General features: G+C 40.5%; 2 pseudogenes; one reads left to right on the top strand and one right to left on the bottom strand.

Annotated features, from left to right (window-relative positions):
• Positions 1–2,037: 2,037 nt before the first annotated feature.
• Positions 2,038–8,057, bottom strand: LOC123457517 (annotated as a pseudogene).
• A 6,599-nt stretch (positions 8,058–14,656) lies between these two features.
• LOC101604062 lies at positions 14,657–15,260 on the top strand (annotated as a pseudogene).
• The last annotated feature ends 8,132 nt before the right edge of the window (positions 15,261–23,392 follow it).

The following is a 23,392-nucleotide window of genomic DNA, read 5'->3' as shown; positions in this document are numbered from 1 at the left end:
CCTAGTCTCAGTGTGGCCTTGAACTTCCAGTGATCTTCCTACCTCTGCCTTTCCATTTCTGGGACTAAAGATTTGTACCACCCCACCTGATGATTGCTTGTTTAATTTCCTGGGTTATTTGGGTTGTGATCTGGAAGATTTTTCCAGTCCTATATTGTGGAGCATGCCTCCTGTTTTTTTCTTCCAGTAGTTGAAGTATCTCAGGTCTTATATTGGGGTCTTTAATTCACTTGTACTTGATTTTTGTGTATTATGAAATGAGTGGTTCTAATTTCATTTTTCTACATATGATCAACCAATTCGTACAACACTATTTGTTGAAGATGCTGTCTTTTCTGCAGTCTACATTATTGGCACTTTTTTCAAAGATCAAGCAGCTGTAGTTACTTGACCTAAGTTCTGGGTCTTCCATCTCATTGGTGTATGTTTCAGTTTTTATTCTAGTACCATGTTGTTTTGTCACTATGTATTTATAATATAGCTTTAGATCAGGTATGGTGATACCTCCAGAGGTGGTGTTTTGGCTATCTGAGGCCTTCTCCTATTCCATAAGAATTTTGAGGCCATTTTTTCAATCTCTGCAAAGAATGATGCTGTTTTTATTTTTTTTTTGTTTTACATTTTTTAAATCAGAGTATTTTATTTCAAGAGTTAATACCTTGTCTTCAAAAAGTAGAAACATGGTTATTTCTGTGAGTGTGAATCATTAATTTTACAATAAAAAGTCAGTTACAGAATTAAGCAATTAGAGGTTCATAATGTCTGTGTTTAATTGAACTCCATTGCAAACTTACTCTTCATGCCTTTTGTAACATTAATATTTTTTAATTTTTTGTTTATTTTTTATTTATTTGAGAGCAGCAGACAGAGAAGGAGGGAGGGAGGGAGGGGGAGAGAGAGAGAAAGAGAAGACAGAGAATGGGCATGCCAAGGCCCATAGTCAATGTAAACAAACTCCAGACACATGTGCCTCTTGTGCATCTGGCTTACGTGGGTCCTGTGAAATCAAACCTGATTCCTTTGCCTAACTTAACATCATATGCCATATTTTGGTCTCTTCAATTTATTCATCAAGAACCAGCACATGATAGCTGCTCTACGGTGTGCACACCCACAGATCAGGAATGGGGATGACCCAGTACATACCATTTCCTTCCCCCTTATCCACACCTAGACAGTCATTTTCGAATGCTGAAAGGTACAAAAGTCAAGCATCTGGGTCATCTGTACTACAGGACCTTTTTATAGATTTAGACATGGGTGCTCACACTTGTCCCTTCTGATTTCCAGTAGAATACAATGCTAGACCTAAGAATAATAATCAGGTAACACTGTTTTAAACACAGTTTGAAGTGGTCAAGAACGACAGACTTTCCCAACATTAAAAGTCATTGCTTATTGCTAACTAATTTCTTCTGGTCCTTTCAGACTGTAGAATCATTGATTTGCAATGCGTATTTATTCCTTTAAATTGAGCTAACAATTTCAAATGATGAAATAGTCAAACCCACAGGAAGATTGAATAAACTAATGTGGAGCTTGGAATGCAAAACTTAAAAACTCTCAAAGTGGCTGGGCAAGATGGCCCACCTCATTCATCCCTGGACTTGGAGGACAGAGGTAGGAGGATCACTGGAGTTCAAGCCCACCTGAGACTACATAGTGAATTCCAGGACAGCAAGACCCTAACTTAAAAAGCAAACAAACATTTTATTTGGGGACTGGCAAGATTAATTAGTGGTTAAGGCACTTACCTGCAAAGCTTGACAACCAGATTTCAGTTCCCCATTACCATGTAAAGCAAGATCCACAAAGTGGTGCATGTGTCTGCAGTTTGCAGCAGATAGAGGTCTTGATGTGCCCATTCTCATTAATTCTTTCTCTGCCTTTCCCTCCCTTCCCCATTCTTCTCTTCTTCTTCTCCTTTTCCTTCTTTTCTCTCTCTCTGTTCTCTTTCTTTCTATTTGATGTGATAGAAGCCATCCCGAGACTACATAGAAAATTTCAGGTTATCCTGGGCTAAAGTGAGACACTTGTTTAATTGTAAATAACTGGCTCATTTTCTTCCTGCACAGTTGTCAGTATATCCAGGTCATGGAATATTTTCTGCATATAGTCCAAATATTTATATCCAGAAACTCTTTCTACTATAGCTGCCAAAAGTTGAATGTAAAAACTGACTACCAGGTTTAAGGAAGAAAGAAGTTTTTGTTTTTGTTTTTGTTTTTTGAGGTAGGGTCTCACTCTAGCTCAGGCTGACCTGGAATTCACTATGTAGTCTCAGGGTGGCTTCGAACTCACAACGATCCTACTACCTCTGCCTCCTGAGTGCTGGGATTTAAGGCATGCACCACCACACCTGGCTAAAGTATCATTTTTAAATAATCTTAGTGACTCAATTGAATTTTCAAACTTTCCTTTCAAATATAATTCACCTTTTTCAAAATCATTTTTTTTCTTGCTGGGTTTTGAATTTTGATATTTGACTTCACTATCCTGTTTAGTTTTATCTTTAAGGAAGTCATTTGTGTTATTACTGTTCCCTCCTTTCTCATTTAGTTTCTGTGGTGGTTTGAATAGATGGTCCCCGATATATTCAGTTGTTTCTAGTTTGCATCTGCAGCTATCTGGCTGGAGGCAGTGCCACTGGGTGGATCCTAAGATGTGGTGGTGGGTTTCAGGTTTCAATGTAAGGATATGAAAAGTTTGCCTAGCAGGAGTTCCTGAAGTGTGTTGTGTGGGTTTTGGCTTTAGGCTTGTGCTTCTCTCTCTTTGCTTGGACCTGTGAAGGCAGGCCAGATCCTTTGGCCATTATGGAACTTCCCCTGGATCTGTATGCTTCAATAAATATTCCTTCCTCCATACCTGTGCCTGGTCTGGAAGTTCATCTCAGTGAACCTGAAGCTGTCTGCTACAGTTACTTTTCTTGATCTGATGCCTTTGTCCCATTCCTTATCTTCATACTTTATAAGCTTTCTCTTCCTTCACTTTATTCATGTCCTTTTCATAGTGACATATTCCACATAAGTGGGAAATGAGTAATCTTGTTGAGACAGAAACCTTTCCAACTTTGGACTTTTTCTGGAAATTCAGGAACATACTGTTGCACTGGCATATTAAGACCTAGTTTCCCATCTTCCAACAGTCTGGCAAGAGTAACCATGGTGATGCTTCTGCTGATGCTGGCAATCCTTACAACTGTTTCTGGTGTACATGGTACCTAGTTCTCCACATCTGCCACATAACCTTCTGACCAGACTTCCTTTTCCATCTACAGAAATGTCAACAACTTTGTCAGCTCTACCAACCTCATCCTTCCTCCTGTGCAGCAGGTCCTGGCTGTTCTTGAAAGCTCTGATGAAGTACCTGGCCAGTGGCAGCTCCTGGCCACAAAGGGTCCCTGGGCATGGTATGGGACTGGGGGGTGGTCTTAGAGTCTGGGCTTGCTGCAGAAGGCTGAGTGGGAGCAGCTCCCCTCCGTCCCCCAGCCAGCTTCACCCCAAGTGCAAGCCTCAGCCCCAGGCACCACACCCAGCCATGGCCAAGCAGTGGCACTCCAGCTTGCTGATGGGCCAAGTGCCATCCGCAGTACAGGTACAGGCCCCGGGGGTTGTAGCCCCCAGAGATGTCACACCTGACAGCAGCTGGGTGGCATCACTGGGAAGAGTGACTGCCTCTACCTTCCTGAGGGATTAGGAAAGGCGATGCTCATATTTCTATTGGTACTGCATTAAATTTGTATTTTGCTTCTGGCAGAATTCCCATTTTTACAATATTAATTCTACCTATCCAAGAGGTCTTTCCATCTTCTCAAGTGCTCCTTGATTTCTTTCTTGAGGTTTTGTTTTTGTTGTTTGTTTGTTTTCATTATACAGCTCTTTTATATCCTTGGTTAGTATTATTGCAAGTTATTTAATATTTTTCTTGGTATTGAATATGGTGAAGCCTTACTGATTTCTTTCTCCGTGTATTTGTCCTTAGCATATAGAAAAGCTACTCATATTTTGTGCATTGATTTTATACCCTTCCACTTTTCTGAAGGAATTTATCACCTTTAGAAGTTTTGAGATGGAGACTTTGGAGTCAATTATGTATAAGATCATGTCATCAGCAAATAGGGCTGTCTTGACTGCTTCCCTGCCAATTTGAATCCCTTATATTGCTTTCTCCTATCTTATCTCTTGGCCTAGTAATTCTAATGCGATGTTGAAGAGCAATGGTGAGAGTAGGCACCCCTCTTGTTCCCAATCTCAGTGGGTGCCGTGGACTGACTCTCGGGGAGATCAGGACCGAGGGAGAACAAGGGCGAAGGCTCAAGGAGAACTCGGGATTCAGCGAGGAAATGACAGACAGACACACTCTAAGTTGAATATGCTGCTGCAATTTACTGAAGGTTTCATGAAGGTTTTATACAGATTGAACAGGGAAACTTAGCAAGCCAACAAGTGATCTTAGAAATCATTAATATAAACAATCTTAAGTATTGTTCTATTGTAAGCATACATGTAATATTTATCAGGCAGGAATGTACCCATTTTTTAAGAAGGACGTCTTGCATCATTGACCACAGTTTTACATGAATAGAAGCTTGGGGTAAGGGATGTAAGGTGAACAATAGGTTATTTATTTTTTATAAACCGAGCAGAGAGCCATCTCTTTCCACTTATAAGATTATTTATATAATCCTCATATTCATTATAAAAGTGTTTCGATCCAAAAGACCACCAATATTTTAAGGCTGGTTTAATGTTTTCCAGGAATTCTTTTCTTTCTTGTCTAGAGTATAAGCACCAAGGCTTACGTGTCCTTGCTAAGCATTTCATAAATGGAAGAGAATGCCATAGCCTTCTTTTTTCTTTATAATTCATTCATCTATTACCAAATTCATCATATCCTCCCTCATAGGGGAGTGGATCTAAGTAGTTCCCAGCTCTGGGAGTCTACTAACAGCCCTTGATCAAGTACTGAACATACCCCCCAGGAAGTTTCCTGGTGGGAATGCCTAAGTTTTGTAACTTCTTTTCTGTAAAATCGTCATGCTTCTTATGAACACTACCGATCAACATTTCTACTTTCACTTTCTCGGGATCAGTATTGTTCTAAAACATCATAACCTGTTTCTACTTTACACCATCTAAAAACTGTTCTAGAGTTAATTTTTTATTCCTAGTAGAGTTATACATTTCCTCCATTGCCCTAATCATAGGAGGGGCACATTCAATACTCAAATTGTCTCTTGTACTCTGATTGCGTGCATGATTAATAGTAAGCATAGCATAGAAACTAGCTGTTCTTACAAACAACTAGAAGGTAGCAGGAAAGAAACAGAGCGCAGAAAACAGCACATTGGTGCCAGCAATCGGGTCTTTGTGACTTCTTATGGGCAGCAGGAACCATTACAGTAACTGACTGCCAAGGGGTCACAGGGGGCATCCCTCCGAGGAGTGCTGGCCCTCTGTCCTCAGCTCTCATCCAGTAGAGAAGCATCTCTGCTTGCTACACAGGCGAGGTCGCCGTGGACGTAGCATTTCCCCCTTTTTTGTTTTTAAAATGAAGCTCAAAGACTTCCTGTTTCACGGCAGCCACAGCGCTGAAAAGGCATTTAAGAAGAATAGGAAACAGAAAGACCACTAAAAGTATTAATAAAAGTAGCACGCCAATCAAAACAAAGTATTGAATCCAATCCAGAGTATTAAGAGAACGAACTTGTTGTTCCAAATCCCTAGCTAGAGTTTCTAAGCCTCCCATTTGTAGATGAGACTGACTAATGGCAGAAATATCTTTTTGTAATGTATCTATATCATGAGTAACATCATTATCCTTCCATACTCCTTGCAAATGAGCCTTTACCTTATCCCATGTTTCTGATGAATTATATGGAAGAGGTGTAACACAAATTGACTGAAAACTAGCATGACACCTAGTAGATAATGTAGTTTTTAAATTAGCTAGGTCTTGTCCTAGAGCCAGAACTACTTCCTCAAGAATATTTATTTTTGTTTCCAATTTAGTATCTATGGCAGTCTGTTCCATCAGGGCAGAAGTAATGTTTTTATTTAAAGTATTAACATAATGAGCTGTATGAATTTCTTCAACCAGTGCTGTGGTAGTAATAGCGAAAGTGGTGAGTATTGAAATTAAAGCTGTAATATCAAGAATCAAAGCAGCGACAAATCTCTTTGGCTGCAACAACGCATTAAAAGTTTTTAGCGCTTGAAGAGCAGAATTATCATACCATGGGTCAGCACCTAATTCTACTGGCAACATTACATAAGGAGGTCGTCTAACAATGAGCACTACTCCTAAATTTTTAGTGTCTCCTGAGGAAATACAATTGGTAAGCTTACAAGAATAACAATGAACACGATAAGATTTTCCTACTTTAGTAATATTAACAAAATTTTGTTGAGCAATCAATAGAGCATTAGGATAAGCAGCACAAGCTTTAAGCCCAAAAGGTGTAGGTTTTGTAGTGTTAGGCTGTCTATCAAGAAGCATATTTGCAGCGGCAACCAACCTGAATAAATCTGAATGAGTTCTAGATATATTTCCTTCTGTGGCTACCCAGGTTGGTTCCACATAGCCTCGAGAAAACCATCTTTTAATTTTTTCCCCTAGCATATCTCCTAATTCAAACCCATTAAATTTATCCTTATTATTTTTAATATAGTTCTCATATTTGCCTTCCCCTGAGGAAGCAGAATAATCCCATATTTTAACATCAGATCCCCTTGGATTATAATATGTAGCAGCATTTGGAAAGCCACAAGTTAATCAAGTAGGATATTTTGTGAGAGAAGAGTCCCAATACTGATCCTTATCTCTATACTTTAATATACAGGATGGCAAAGGCAATTCTGTAACTTGCTGATGTGTCTTATTATAATTAGGAAAACCTAAAGTCTGTAGTTGTAGAACCCACATCCATCTCTTACTGTTATCTGTTCTATCTGGAGCGTCCGTCAGGAACGTCCGATAGCTGGTGCGCAAACAGCCCATTGGTACCCCTCGTCCTTGGAGCACAAGGCAGATTGGTAAAGAATCTGTTCTGCCCTCAAAGTTAATAAAAGAGGAGGTACTCAGTCTGACTTCAGAATCCTGAGTTCCGCCTATGTGTACAGAATCATTGGTTAAGATTTTAATAGGCTCCTGATCCAACCAACCCACAGGCTGTAACAAAAGGGGGTTTAGGAACATATGCCCAATAGGGAATTCTCTGAACTTCAGCCGGCGTGGAGAGCAGAGACAAAAATGCCACAAAATACATGCAAGCAGTCAGGGGTTTTCCCTGGCTGATTATTAATTCTTTTGTTTCTCGAGTGAGAGTTCTTATCTTCGTCCATGTCAAATCATGTCCCCGTGTCGTTTTCAGTTTCAGTTTCTCCATCTGTCGGAGCAGCTGTTTGTTGTTCCTCTTTAGCCGTCTCCTGTGCCTGCGTAAAGTGTGGCCGGATGAGCCTGTCAGGGATCCAGATGGGAGAGTCTGCATCCTGTGGGAAAATACAAGCATATCCTCCTCCCGAGGTTATTAAGATATCCGGTCTTTTCCAGGAACTGGTCAGCAAGTCTTTCTAAGGCACTTTTGGTAATGGAGCCAAAGGCTCTTGAGACCAATGTAACATTGTTGGAGTTTTTTTTTTTCTTTTTTTTTTTTAGTTGAATAGTAAACTCTGGAGCAAGAGGATTTAATTTTAATTCCTTCTGCTCTTGAGGGGGAGCTCCCTTTTGTTTTGGGCTAGGAGCTTGCCTTCCTCCTAGTTTTTTGACTCATTTTTCTCTTTTTCTTCCCTATTCAGGGGGGTCCCATCCTTATGGAACTTAGACTTACATTTATTTTTCCAATGCTTTCCTTTCTTGCACCTGGGACATAATCCAGGAGAGGGTCCCTTGTTATTGGGGCCTGAACTTTGTTGTCTGCAGTCCTTCTGCAGATGTCCTGTCTTATTACATTTAAAATATACAGGACCAGGTCCTTGAGGGGAGACTTTTCCTCCCCCATATGTCTTTTTTACATAGGCGCTGAATTTCTGTCCCTTCATGGCTGTAGCATAGGCCATTCCCTGTACCACCGCTGGTGAGGCATCCAAACAGGCTTTAATGTAATCTTGTATTTGTCCTGTCTTTCTTATGGGTCTGATTAAATCCTGGCACCACGCATTAGCATTTTCCCAAGCCAATTATTTAAGGAGAAGATTAGTTAAGAAAAGCATAAATTCTTTTAAAACTTTTGTGGACACATTAAACCCATTTTTTGCCAACATGCACTGTACCATGACCCCCAACATCTTTTCATTTCTACTCATTGAATGCCCCATGATTTTCTTGTAATTACTCACTCTTAACCGGTGATCCTTTACTGGTGGGACTGCAGTTCCCTGGTGAGAGCCGATCCTAAGTTCTGAGGAAAGAAAGAAAGAAAGCTTACTTGTCCTTCAAGTCCCTGTTCAGGTGCCACCTGCCGCGGACTGACTCTCGGGGAGATCAGGACCGAGGGAGAACAAGGGCGAAGGCTCAAGGAGAACTCGGGATTCGGCGAGGAAATGACAGACACACACTCTAAGTTGAATATGCTGCTGCACTTTACTGAAGGTTTCATGAAGGTTTTATACAGATTGAACAGGGAAACTTAGCAAGCCAACAAGTGATCTTAGAAATCATTAATATAAACAATCTTAAGTATTGTTCTATTGTAAGCATACATGTAATATTTATCAGGCAGGAATGTACCCATTTTTTAAGAAGGACGTCTTGCATCATTGACCACAGTTTTACATGAATAGAAGCTTGGGGTAAGGGATGTAAGGTGAACAATAGGTTATTTATTTTTTATAAACCGAGCAGAGAGCCATCTCTTTCCACTTATAAGATTATTTATATAATCCTCATATTCATTATAAAAGTGTTTCGATCCAAAAGACCACCAATATTTTAAGGCTGGTTTAATGTTTTCCAGGAATTCTTTTCTTTCTTGTCTAGAGTATAAGCACCAAGGCTTACGTGTCCTTGCTAAGCATTTCATAAATGGAAGAGAATGCCATAGCCTTCTTTTTTCTTTATAATTCATTCATCTATTACCAAATTCATCATATCCTCCCTCATAGGGGAGTGGATCTAAGTAGTTCCCAGCTCTGGGAGTCTACTAACAGCCCTTGATCAAGTACTGAACATACCCCCCAGGAAGTTTCCTGGTGGGAATGCCTAAGTTTTGTAACTTCTTTTCTGTAAAATCGTCATGCTTCTTATGAACACTACCGATCAACATTTCTACTTTCACTTTCTCGGGATCAGTATTGTTCTAAAACATCATAACCTGTTTCTACTTTACACCATCTAAAAACTGTTCTAGAGTTAATTTTTTATTCCTAGTAGAGTTATACATTTCCTCCATTGCCCTAATCATAGGAGGGGCACATTCAATACTCAAATTGTCTCTTGTACTCTGATTGCGTGCATGATTAATAGTAAGCATAGCATAGAAACTAGCTGTTCTTACAAACAACTAGAAGGAAGCAGGAAAGAAACAGAGCGCAGAAAACAGCACATTGGTGCCAGCAATCGGGTCTTTGTGACTTCTTATGGGCAGCAGGAACCATTACAGTAACTGACTGCCAAGGGGTCACCGGGGGCATCCCTCCGAGGAGTGCTGGCCCTCTGTCCTCAGCTCTCATCCAGTACAGAAGCATCTCTGCTTGCTACACAGGCGAGGTCGCCGTGGACGTAGCAAGTGGGGACTCCTTGAGATTTTCCACTGTTAAGTATTATTTGAACTTTAGGAGCTGCATATATAACCTTTATTGTGTTGCAATATAAAACCTACTTTTTCCATTGTTTTGATCTTGAAGTGGTGTTGTGTTTTGTCAAAGTCCTTCTTTGCATCAGTTGAGCTGATCATGTGGTTCTTATGATTCAGTTTATTTATGTGGTGTATTACATTGACTGATTTCCATATGTTAAACCATCCCTGCATCCCCTGGGATGAAGCCTGCTTAATCAATATGGATAATTCTTTTGATGTGTTGTTGAATTTGACTCGCTAGGATTTTGTTGAGGATCTTTGCATCTAAGTTCATTAGGGATATAGGCCTATAGTTTTTTCTTGTTGCAAGATGCTAGCTTCATAAAAGGAGTTGGGGGGATTCTCTGTTCTGATTACATGGAACAGTTGAGAAAATTTGGTTTCAGCTCTTCAATGAAGGTTTGATAGAATTCAGCTCAGAAGCCATCCAGAACTGGACTTTCATTTTGGGGGAGGTTTTGATTACCTTTCAATCACCATGGATGTGATAGTTTTGTTTAAAAGATTAATCTGCTGTGAGGTTAGTTTTAGCAAGTGGTAAGTCTCTAGGACTTCTTCCATTTCTTCCCAATTATTGAATTTTGTGTAATAGAGGTTTTGGATGATTCTTCCAATGTTATTTTTCCCGTTAATTTTTTATTAACATTTTCTGTGATTATAAAAAATATCCCATGGTAATAGCCTTGCCCTCCACTTTCCCCTTTGAAATTCCATTCTCCATCATATACCCTCCCCATCTCAATCAGTCTCTCTTTTATTTTGATGTCATGATGTTTTCCTCCTCTAATGATGGTCTTGTGTAGGTAGTGTCAGGCATGGTGAAGTCATGGATATGCAGGCCATTTTGTGTCTGGAGGAGCATGTTGTAAGGAGTCCTACCCTTCCTTTGGCTCTTACATTCTTTCCACCACCTCTTCTGCATTAGACCCAGAGCCTTGGAAGGTGTTTTTTTTTTTTTTTTCCTCAATTTTTATCAACATTTTCAATGATTATTAAAAAAAAAAAAACATGGTAATACCCTCCGCCCAATTTCCCTTTGAAATTCCATTCTCCATCATATTCCCTCCCATCTCAATAATTCTACTTACATATATACATTACCATCCTATTAAGTATCCTCCTCCCTTCCTTTCTCTTCCCTTTGTATCTCCCTTTAAACTTGCTGGCCTCTGCTACTGAGCTTTTTCCTTTTCACGCAGAAGCCCAATTATCTGTAGCTAGGATCCACGTATCAGGGAGAACATGTGGCACTTGACTTTCTGGGCCTGGGTTTCCTCCCTTAGTATAATCCTTTCCAGATCCATCTATTTTCCAGCAAATTTCATAACTTCATTTTTCTTTCCCACTGATTAGAGCTCCATTGTATAAATGTGCCATCTCTTCATTATCCACTCATCAGTTGAGGGACCTCTAGGCTGGTTCCATTTCCCAGCTATTATAAATTGAGCAGCAATAAACATGGTTGAGCACATACTTCTAAGGAAGTGAGATGAGTCCTTAGGATATATGCCTAGGAGTACTATAGCTGGGTCATATGGTAAATCAATATTAAGCTGTCTTAGGAACCTCCACACTGATTTCCACAATGGCTGGACCAGATTGCATTCCCACCAACAGTGTAGAAGGGTTCCTCTTTTTTGAAATCCCACCAGCATTTATGATCATTTGTTTTCATGATGGTGGCCAATCTGACAGGAGTGAGATGGAATCTCATTGTAGTTTTAATCTGCATTTCCCTGATGACTAGTGACGTAGAACATTTTTTTTTTAGATGATTATATGCCATTCGTATTTCTTCCTTTGAGGACTCTCTATTTAGCTCCATGGCCCATTTTTTGATTGGCTTGTTTGATTCCTTATTATTTAACTTTTTGAGTTCTTTGTACATCCTAGATATTAATCCTCTATCTGATCGTTAGCTGCAAAGATTCTGTAGGTTGCCTCTTTGCTCCCACCAATTGTGGGCTACAAAAGGGCCTACACGTAATAAATTCTCTCTAAAATAATGAGTATCTCATTTATGTAGTGCGGACATCACTTTGCAATGGAGAATTTGCTTCTGTTTTTCAAGTGGCAACAGATGTTGAGGAGAGAATCAGCCAAATGCACTTCAACGGGGCCCCAGCTTAAACCAAGAGTAATTGGGGAAATGAGCAAGAATGCTACTTTCTTAATGAACCTGGTACCAGGACAAGAATGATAGAGATAGACACAGAGAAAACTCAACTCATACCAAAATGAGATATCCATGCACACAGGGGCTCCCAAAACATCATCACCAAAGTAGACCAAGAAAGAAACCCAACATGGCTCAAGGAAATTTGCAGATTGTTAGAGCCACGAGTTGGTTCATTATGCACAGAGACCTTGACTCTTACCCATAACTGATGGCTAGCCCCACAATGCATGACCCACATTTCCCAATAAGGAGGGTACCTGAGAGAGGGAGAGAATGGGAGTGCCAGGGCCTCCAGCCACTGCAAACGAAGACACCTTATGTCGTTGACATGTAAAATGGACTGGCATGGCTGGAAGCTGGAAGAGTCACTCCACAGACAGTCAGCATGTCTAGTGCCAGAAGGTGCTACATGGGCGACTGGGGGAAAATGACCAATATCTGTCCAAGAAACTCATGGTCTAACCTACTTAGCAGCAAATAACCTGTCGTGATGCTCACACAAGTGCAATAGTGGCACACAATCATGGTGGGAAACCAACTGCTCTTGCTTCAGCCAACTGACCCCTCAGTGGTGTGGTACCCATAGCTGGAACTAGGAAACAAGTCAGAAACATATCCATACATAAGCCCACTCTCCATTTACAAGCTACCACCAATTGTGGGCTACAAGAGTGCCTACACCTGTTAAATTGTCAATAAAAAATAAGGGTTATCTCATTGGTCTGTTGTAACTTGCTCTCCATTGGAGAATCTGCTTCTCTTTTTCAGATAAATGTAAATCCTAAGGAGAGAGCCACCACATCATACCTCAAAAGTTCCCCAGATGAAACTAAGAACAGTTGGTGAAGCAAGCAAGGGTGTTGTTTTCTTGGTGAACCAGGTACCAGCACAAGAGTGAAAGAGATTGACACAGAGAAAAATAACTCCTACCAAATCAGAGATCCAGAGGCCCCCAATACCTCATCACTGAAGCAGACCACAAATGAACCCAACATGGCTCAGGGAAATTTCGTGGAATAGGGGGCAGAAAGAATTTCAGAGCCACATGTGGGGTTGTGATATGTAGAGACATTTATCCTACACGAAGCTGTGGTTTAACTCCAGAAGTCATGACTCATATACCTCAACAAGGAGGGGCCAGGGTGAGGGGGGTAAGACATGGATGAGCCTAATAATGGAACCAAATTTATTGTGTTTGGTGAGTACAAAACTGATTAATAAAAATAAATAAATAAATTGAGAAAAAATTAAAGCCATAATGAATGAAATAAAAAATACATAAATTTTAAAAATCAGCAAAAAAATTATTCATGTCACCAAAAAGTACCAAAAACTCAGATTCTAGCAATTGAATACTGAAGAATTTTTATGTATTTTCCATATAAGGTAAAATATTATTCAGCCATAAAAATGAATAATGTGCTGATATATGCTACAAAAAGAATTAATATACTTTGAAAGTATTATATTTAGTGAAAGACCAACAAAGCATAAATTATGATTGTGTTTATGTGAAGTGACCACAAGAGGCAAATCTGTGTGTACCAGAGTGGACAAGTGGTTGCCAGGAGGCAAGCTGGGCAGATGAATTGAGTGGGTTGCCATCATTGCGAGAAAAGCCTATGAAAGGAAGCACTGGGAGGTACATTTTGACGCAGATTAAAGAGTTTGTAGAATATCTGGGTCAAGATACCAGTCCAGTGTGTGGCTGAGTACTTCTGTCTGTAGTACAATAGAGCCTCTAAAGCTGTAGATATGATTTTATCACCATAACTATATAATTCTAATTTTATATCTCTAACCTATAATTTTATAATATATTCATAATTTAATAATTGAAACACCAGAGTTCTTCCACTCACCAAATGAGCTCTTCCATTTGAGACAAGCTATATGAGCTCTAAACACATTAAGATTCACTAAATGCAAACAGTGCCAGGGAACTGAAAGAAAATGAAGACTGGCATTAAGAATCCAGGGGGGAAAATGAATGAACCAAGGTTCTCCAAATCCACTGCTTAGTTTCCTATTTTTCAACACATATTCTATAAGAATTCTATATGCTGGTGCCTACAGGTGGACACCAGCCAATTTAAAGTACTTTCTTGTCCCAGCATCAAGCTATTGGCACAGGATCTTTGCAATCTCCTGGACATACAGACAAGTGCAGGAAACTGGGAGTCTCCAATACAGTGTACAACAGTCTGTTGTGCAAGCAGTGCCTGTAACAAAGCAATTTTTCATAGTGGCCTCAGGTTGGGTCTAGATGTACTCTACCACTAGTTAGTGAATAAGTCCTTTCATGGTCTATGCACAGGGTGAACAGCCTTGGGGTATCCTTGCAGGGAATGAGGTAGGAGAACTGTTTGACTTTGTTCTACTTAAATGTTGGATACTCTTATAAATTATTGGGTATTCTTATGGCAGGTGAATGAATGACAAATTATCACAGGGAGAAATTCAACACAGCATTTTTATCATCTAATTATATGGAAGAGAATAAATTTCTTCCACTAGATGCAGATGGCAAGAAAAACTTGATCAAAACACATTCCAGAATAAGTGACAGTCATGTAGTTAAGTCCTTAAAATGTAAGAAAATGTGCCTTTTAGAATAATCTAATGCTTTGTACTATAAAGACAGATAACTTGCCACACCTGGCTGAGAAACAGTCACCATCATGGGAGTTGACATCCATCACAACGAGAACTGGAACGTTCTCTGCAAGAAGCTCAAGAGCCAGGACATCTACCTGCGTTTGCTGGTCAAGTTCTACAGGTTTCTGGCCAGACAAACCAACTCCACCTTTAACCAAGTTGTGCTCAAAACGTTTGAGCAGCACAAACAGCCTCCCTTGTCCCTCTCCCGGATGATTCGGAACATGAAGCTTCTGGGCCAGGAGAACAGATTAGCGGTGGTCATAGCGATGGTCACAGATAACGTGTGTGTTCTAGAGGTGCTCAATCTGAAGGTGTGTGCACTGTCAGCTGCCAGGCCTGCAGCTGCCTCCTCAAGCCTGGTGGCAAGATCCTCACCTTTGACTAGCTGGCCCTGGAGTTCTCCAAGGGCCGCAGCAGAGTGGTGCTGCCTGGACCTCAAAGGCGGGGAGTGTAAAGCAATTTGGCAAGGCCCCAGGGACCCCTCACAGCCCCAGCAAACCCTACATCCACTCCAAGGGCTGGAAGTTCAGGCATGCTAGAGGTCAGTGTGCAAGCTGTGGCTACAAAAACTACCCCAGATCTTGTCTTGTTATTAAAAAGATTTTGGATGCTAACAAAAAATAAAATAAAAGACAGATAACTTATCTAAAAGACTATTACTGAGCTAATTATGATAGGTCAAAGGCAAGCTAGAAGAAATCTATGGAGCAAACATGCAGTTTAAGTGCAAAGAGTCCAACAATGATTTCTTCCTACAAAAGAAAACTGCATTAGACACACCTGGGTTTGATAACAATAAATGTAAACTTCAATTAGCCATGGGAAATGGGATAACTGGAGAGTAATGAATACCAAGACCAATTATTTCAGCTGCATAAGTAATAAAAACGAATCTTCAGCTGGGCGTGGTGGCACATGCCTATAATCTGAGGTGACCCTGAAACTACTTAGCGATTTCAGGTCAGCCTGGGCTAGAGTGAAACCTCGAAAAACCAAATTAAAAAAAAAGGGGGGAGGGGCTGGAGAGATGGCTTAGTGGTTAAGCGCTTGCCTGTGAAGCCTAAGAACCCCGGTTCGAGGCTCGGTTCCCCAGGTCCCACATTAGCCAGATGCACAAGGGGGCGCACGTGTCTGGAGTTCGTTTGCAGAGGCTGGAAGCCCTGGCGCGCCCATTCTCTCTTCCTCTATCTGTCTTTCTCTCTGTGTCTGTCGCTGTCAAATAAATAAATAATTTTAAAAAAAAGGGCGGGGGGCTGGAGAGATGGCTTAGTGGTTAAGCGCTTGCCTGTGAAGCCTAAGGACCCCAGTTCGAGGCTCGGTTCCCCAGGTCCCATGTTAGCCAGATGCACAAGGTGGCGCACGCGTCTGGAGTTCGTTTGCAGAGGCTGGAAGCTCTGGCGCGCCCATTCTCTCTCTCTCCCTCTATCTGTGTCTGTCGCTCTCAAATAAAAAAAAAAAGAAAGTAGGCTTGAAAGTGGAATGAGAACATATAGTTTCCACTCTTAAAAAGATAGTTATCTGAGAATTAAGGAGCCATTATTACTGATTTGATGATCAGTAACAAAGTTGGGTGCACCCAACTCAACAGTGAACACCTTCTTTTCCTGTTCTGGGCATATGTCTTCTAGACCAAGAATAAAACTGGCTACAGACTTCCGGTTAAGATGGCGGCGTAGGTACCACGCCAAAGAAGCCTAGGGGGGAAAAAGACCAAAAAAACTCAGCAAAATACACACTTTTACTAAAAAGTGAGGTGTATAGGAAATTGAGGCGGCAGCGGAGAAGTAGAAGAGTTATAGAGCATCCAGAGCCTGCACAGGCGGGAACAGCGGCTCCGGGGCGGCTCGGCCACCCGCCGCAGCCGCGGAGCGGCAGAAAGCCGCCGGACTCTCGACTCGAGCCGCAGGACAAGCCAGGTGCGGGATTTTCCCCTCACACCGCGCTCTCCGCAACTCGGGAAACGTGAGGGGAGAGCGGAAGCGAGCAACGGAGGGAAGAGCAGAACGCGAGGTAGAAGCACACGTGGAACAGCGATACAACCAGAGCAGCCGCGGCTCCCTCCCCTCCCCCACCACCTGAACCCAGCTCCAGCGAACACAGCAGCGGCCCGGGACCGGCCACGCCAACTTGGGCTGACAGCAGGACCCAAGCAGGAACAGAGTTCGGCAGCAACTTCAGCGGCTCCAGCACCGGTACCAGTGGCCCCAGCAGCAGCGGACCCAGGAGCTGCAGCGGCGGCAGATCCCGCAGCAGCGGCTTCGGGGGGAGCAGCGGCGGAGGACACGGCAGCGGCAGCTTCAGCAGCGGTGGTGGCTCCGGTGGTGGCAGCTACAACAGCAGCAGAGGCGGCAGCAGCGGCTCAGTTTGCCCCGTAGGAAAAGCAAGTGCCCAGCTCCAGAAATCAGAACAGCTGCCCGACGACCCAGGCAGCAACTTGACTGAGACCACAATCACCCAAGGTAACTGGGATTGCACCAGGGAAGGGTCTCACTTGGTCACAAGCTGACTTGGATACCTCAACAGACCAGAAATCTAAACCTCTTTGTTGATAGAGGATCTGGTCATTATAATAACTACTCTTGCATACATACTCGGGGCTGTTTTTGATTGAATGTGTACAGTGTTTAGTTAAATTTTAGAATCTACCAGTATTTTATTCCACTCAGCCTGCTTGAATACTCCTATAGCAGGGAAACTCAACCCCTAAGAACATCTTTGTAGATACTCTGAGAGTCTTAAGAGCCACACCTAACACCTTAAGGTCCTACCCTGAAAATATATTACATCAAATCAATTGATACAGCTAAGAATACACAGCTAGCTAGAAAATCCAAGCATTAACTTAATCCAAGATGCAAATATATATACATTATAACACAAGAAACACTAAAAAGCAAGACGATATAAATCCACCTAAAAGTATTAATGCATCAGAAATGTCCTCCAGTGAGAAAGAGTTAGAGGAAATGCCTGAGAAAGAGTTCAAAAGAATAATTATAAATATGTTCAAAGAGGTCAAAGAACACATGAAAACAATCAAAGAAGAAATCAAAGAGGAAATCAAAGGAATCAAAGAAGAGGCAGGACACCAATTTAATGAAATAAAGAAGGCAATACAAGACATAAATAGGGAAATAGAAATAATAAAGAGAAACCAGTCAGAATTACTAGCAATGAAGAACACAGTTAATGAAATAAAAAACTCTGTAGAAAATCTCACCAGTAGGATGGATGAGGGAGAGGACAGAATATCTAAGCTAGAAGACCAGGTGGCAGACCTAATGCAGTCCAACAAAGAGAAAGACAAACTTATAGAAAAGTATGAGTGGGAATTTCAAGATATTCGGGACACTATGAAAAGATCCAATATAAGAATTCAGGGCATAGTAGAAGGAGAAGAACTCCACTCCAGAGGCATAGTAGGCATCTTCAACAAAATCATAGAGGAAAATTTTCCCCAAATTGGGAAAGAGGTGCCAATACAGATACAGGAAGCCTTTAGAACCCCAGCCAGACAAAACCCAGAAAGAAACTCTCCTCGCCACATTATACTCAAACTTCCAAACACACAAACCAAAGAAAAAATATTGAAAGCAGTTAGAGAGAAAAATCAAGTTACCTACAAAACAAGCCCATCAGGATTACAGCAGATTATTCAACACAAACTTTTAAAGCCGGAAGGGCTTGGAGTGATATATTTCAAGTTCTGAAAGATAACAACTGTCAACCAAGGTTACTTTATCATGCAAAGTTATCCATCCAAATAGATGGAGAAATAAAGACATTCCATGACAAAAGCAGGTTAAAGGAGTATCTGAAGACAAAACCAGCTCTACAGAAAATACTTGATAGAATCCTCCATGCTGAAGAAAAGGAAAAGCAAACATATAAGGAACCTAGAAAAAACCAGCTATACTCAAATACCAGTTAACAGAAGAGAGCACAGGTAGAACAAGTAACACACACACACACACACACACAAATGGCAAACATAAATACACACCTTTCAATAATATCTCTTAATATCAACGGTCTCAATGCCCCAACGAAAAGACATAGATTTGCAGACTGGGTTAAAAAGCAGGATCCTACAATTTGTTGTCTCCAAGAAACTCACATTTCTACAAAGGATAGACATTATCTTAGGGTGAAAGGATGGAAGACGGTGTTTCAAGCAAATGGGCCTAGAAAACAAGCAGGGGTTGCTATCCTAATATCAGACAGGGTAGACTTTAGTCCGACGTTAGTCAAAAAAGATAAGGAAGGTCACTTTATATTGATTAAGGGCACACTCCAACAGGAGGACATTACAATCCTAAACATATATGCACCTAACATGGGGGCTCCCAAATTCGTCAAACAAACACTATTAGAACTAAGGTCACAGATAACACCAAACACAGTGGTGGTGGGTGACTTTAACACCCCACTCTCATCAATTGACAGGTCATCCAGGGAAAGAATAAACAGAGAGGCATCTGGACTAAATGAGGTCATAGAAGGAATGGACCTAACAGATATATACAGGACATTTCATCCAAAGGCTGCAGAATATACATTCTTTTCAGTAGCACATGGAACATTCTCTAAAATAGACCATATATTAGGACACAAAGCAAATCTTAACAAATTCAGGAAAATTGAAATAATTCCTTGCATTCTATCTGACCACAATGGAATTAAACTACAAATCAGTAGCAAGAAAGGCTATAGAGCATACACAAAATCATGGAAACTAAACAATACACTACTAAATGATGAGTGGGTCAATGAAGAAATCAAAAAGGAAATAAAAAAATTTATAGAGTCAAATGATAATGAGAACACAACATACCAAAATCTCTGGAACACAATGAAGGCAGTTCTAAGAGGGAAATTTATAGCCTTAAGTGCCTATATTAAGAAATTAGAAAGGTCGCAAGTAAATGACCTAATGCTTCGCCTTAAAGCCTTGGAAAAAGAAGAACAAGGCAAACCAAAAAGTAGTAGACGGAGAGAAATAATAAAGATTAGGGCAGAAATTAATGAAATAGAAACAAAAAGAACAATGCAAAGAATTAATGAAACAAAGAGTTGGTTCTTTGAAAGGATAAACAAGATTGATAATCCCTTAGCAAATCTGACCAAAAGAAAGAGAGAAGAGACACAAATTAATAAAATCAGAGATGAACAAGGTAACATCACAACAGATTCCAGAGAAATTCAAAAAATTATAGGGACATACTATAAAAGCATATACTCCACAAAGTATGAAAATCTGAAAGAAATGGATGATTTCCTTGATCTATATGACCTACCTAAATTAAATCAAAATGAGATTAATCACTTAAATAGACCTATAACAAACATGGAATTCCGAGCAGTTATCAATAATCTCCCAACTAAAAAAAGCCCAGGCCCGGATGGATTCACTGCTGAATTTTACCAGACTTTTAAGGAAGAGCTAACACCATTGCTTCTTAAGCTTTTCCAGGAAATAGAAAAAGAAGGAATCCTACCAAACTCCTTCTATGAGGCCAGCATCACCCTGATACCAAAACCAGGCAAAGATAGAACAAAAAAAGAAAATTACAGACCAATCTCCCTCATGAACATGGATGCAAAAATTCTCAACAAAATATTGGCAATCAGAATACAAGATTATATCAAAAAGATCATTCACCCTGACCAAGTAGGCTTTATCCCAGAGATGCAGGGATGGTTCAACATACGCAAATCTATAAATGTAATACATTACATAAATGGGTTGAAGGACAAAAATCCCATGATCATCTCATTAGATGCAGAGAAAGCATTTGACAAAATCCAACATCCCTTCATGATAAAAGTCCTACAGAGACTGGGAATAGAAGGAACATATCTCAATATAATAAAGGCTATTTATGACAAGCCTACAGCCAACATATTACTAAATGGGGAAAAACTGGAAGCTTTTCCACTAAAATCAGGAACAAGACAAGGGTGTCCACTGTCTCCACTTCTATTTAATATAGTTTTGGAAGTCTTAGCCATAGCAATAAGGCAAGAGACACACATAAAAGGGATACAAATTGGAAAGGAAGAAATCAAGTTATCATTATTTGCAGATGACATGATTCTATTCATAAAGGACCCTAAAGACTCTACTAGCAAGCTGTTAGAGCTGATCAAAACCTACAGCAATGTAGCAGGATACAAAATAAATACACAGAAATCAGTAGCCTTCGTATATGCTAACAAGAAACACACAGAGGATGAAATCAGATAATCACTCCCATTCACAATTGCATCAAAAAAAAAAAATACCTTGGAATAAACCTAACCAAGGAAGTAAAGAATCTCTACAATGAGAACTTTAAAACACTCAAGCGAGAAATTGCAGAAGACACTAGAAAGTGGAGAAACATCCCTTGTGCCTGGCTTGGAAGAATCAATATCGTGAAAATGGCAATCTTACCTAAAGCAATCTACACATTTAATGCAATCCCTATCAAAATTCCAAAGGCTTTCTTCATGGAAATAGAAAAAACAATCCAAAAATTCATTTGGAATCACAAAAAACCTCGAATATCTAAAATAATACTGAGCAACAAAAAAGAGGCTGGTGGTATCACCATACCTGATTTTAACCTATACTACAGAGCCATAGTAACAAAAACAGCATGGTACTGGCACAAAAACAGACATGTAGATCAGTGGAACAGAATAGAGGACCCAGATGTAAGCCCAAGTAGCTATAGCCACCTGATATTCGATAAAAATGCCAAAAATACTCATTGGAGAAGAGACAGCCTTTTCAGCAAATGGTGTTTTGAAAACTGGATAAATATCTGCAGAAGGATGAAAATAGATTCTTCTCTCTCGCCATGCACAATAATTAAGTCCAAATGGATTAAAGACCTTTACATCAGACCGGAAACTTTGAAACTGCTAGAGGAAAAAGTAGGGGAAACCCTTCAACATATTGGTCTTGACAAAGACTTTCTGAATACAACCCCAATTGCTCAGGCAATAAAACCACAGATTAACCACTGGGACCTAATGAAATTACAAAGATTTTGCACCGCAAAGGACACAGTGAAAAAAGCAAAGAGGCAAGCTACAGAATGGGAAAAATCTTCGCCAGCTTATATCTGATAGAGGATTAATATCTAGGATATACAAAAAACTCAAAAAGTTAACCAGTAAGGAATCAAACAAGCCAATCAAAAAATGGGCTAAGGAGCTAAATAGAGAGTTCTCAAAGGAAGAAATACGAATGGCATATAAGCATCTAAAAAAATGTTCTACGTCACTGGTCATCAGGGAAATGCAGATTAAAACTACATTGAGATTCCATCTCCCTCCTGTCAGATTGGCCACCATCATGAAAACAAATGATCATAAATGTTGGCAGGGATGTGGAAAAAAAGGAACACTTCTGCACTGCTGGTGGGAATGCAATCTGGTCCAGCCATTGTGGAAAACAGTATGGATGTTCCTAAAGCAGCTAGAGATTGATCTACCATATGACCCAGCTATAGCACTCCTAGGCATATATCCAAAGGACTCATCTCATATCCTTAGAAGTACATGCTCAACCATGTTTATTGCTGCTCAATTTATAATAGCTGGGAAATGGAACCAGCCTAGATGTCCCTCAACAGATGAGTGGATAATGAAGATGTGGTACATTTATACAATGGAGTTCTACTCAGCGGTAAAGAAAAATGAAGTTATGAAATTTGCAGAAAAATGGATGGACCTGGAAAGTATTATACTAAGTCAGGTAACCCAGGCCCAGAAAGCCAAGCGCCACATGTTCTCTCTCATATGGGGATCCTAGCTACAGATGACTGGGCTTCTGTGTGAGAATGAAAATACTTAGTAGCAGAGGCCAGTAAGTTGAAAAGGAGACATAAAGGGTGGAGAAAGGAAGGGAGGAGGATACTTAATAGGTTGATATTGTATATATGTAATTACAATGATTGTAATGGGGAGGTAATATGATGGAGAATGGAATTTCAAACAGGAAAGTGTGGGGGTGGGGAGGGAGGGAATTACCATGGGATATATTTTATAATCATGGAAAATGTTAATAAAAATTAAAAAAACAAAAAAAAAACTGGCTACATGCACATACTGTCTCTTAATGAATAGAAGGGCAGAAGTCACATGTCTCTATGTCACTGTCTGTGGTGTTATTTGCCTGGCAATGGGAACATTCCACTTTATGCTGTCATAGAGCCAGGCTTGGTCACATATCTTAACAGCCAGGAATGCTTCCTGCAGAGACAGACACATATTACTTCCATATGTTATAATCTTTGGTTTCTTTCCTCTTTGTTACTCTTGGGTTTTGGTAATACCTTCCAGTCCAGCCTCTACTGTGCCCACTCCACAATACTAAGCTTATCTGAGACACTGAGAATCCAGGAGCCATCTCATGGCCCACATTCATGAACCCTCCCTTTACTGAAACAGGACATTTCTACCTCTGCTCTATGAATTCACCTCAGAGGTTCTAAAATATCCCAGTATAATGGAGTTCAGCAGTCCAGAAACACTAATGATTCCTTGGCCATACATTCACCAGAAACACAGGACCCCACCAGTAGTCATTAAATGGGGGAGAAAGCTAGGAATATGCTGTTTTGTCCACTCCTGGAGATGATGCAGACAACCACCTAAACCACCACCACCATGTACATTACTATCATATTCTCCACCATTACCATCACCATGACCATTGCAATCATCAACTCCACCACCACCTCACCCTTCACCAAAATTACTAT

Source organism: Jaculus jaculus, unplaced genomic scaffold, assembly GCF_020740685.1.
Source record: "Jaculus jaculus isolate mJacJac1 unplaced genomic scaffold, mJacJac1.mat.Y.cur u25, whole genome shotgun sequence".
Taxonomy (NCBI): Eukaryota; Metazoa; Chordata; class Mammalia; order Rodentia; family Dipodidae; genus Jaculus; species Jaculus jaculus.
Note: the sequence above shows the minus strand (reverse complement) of the source record. Positions and strands in the feature narration are given on the sequence as shown.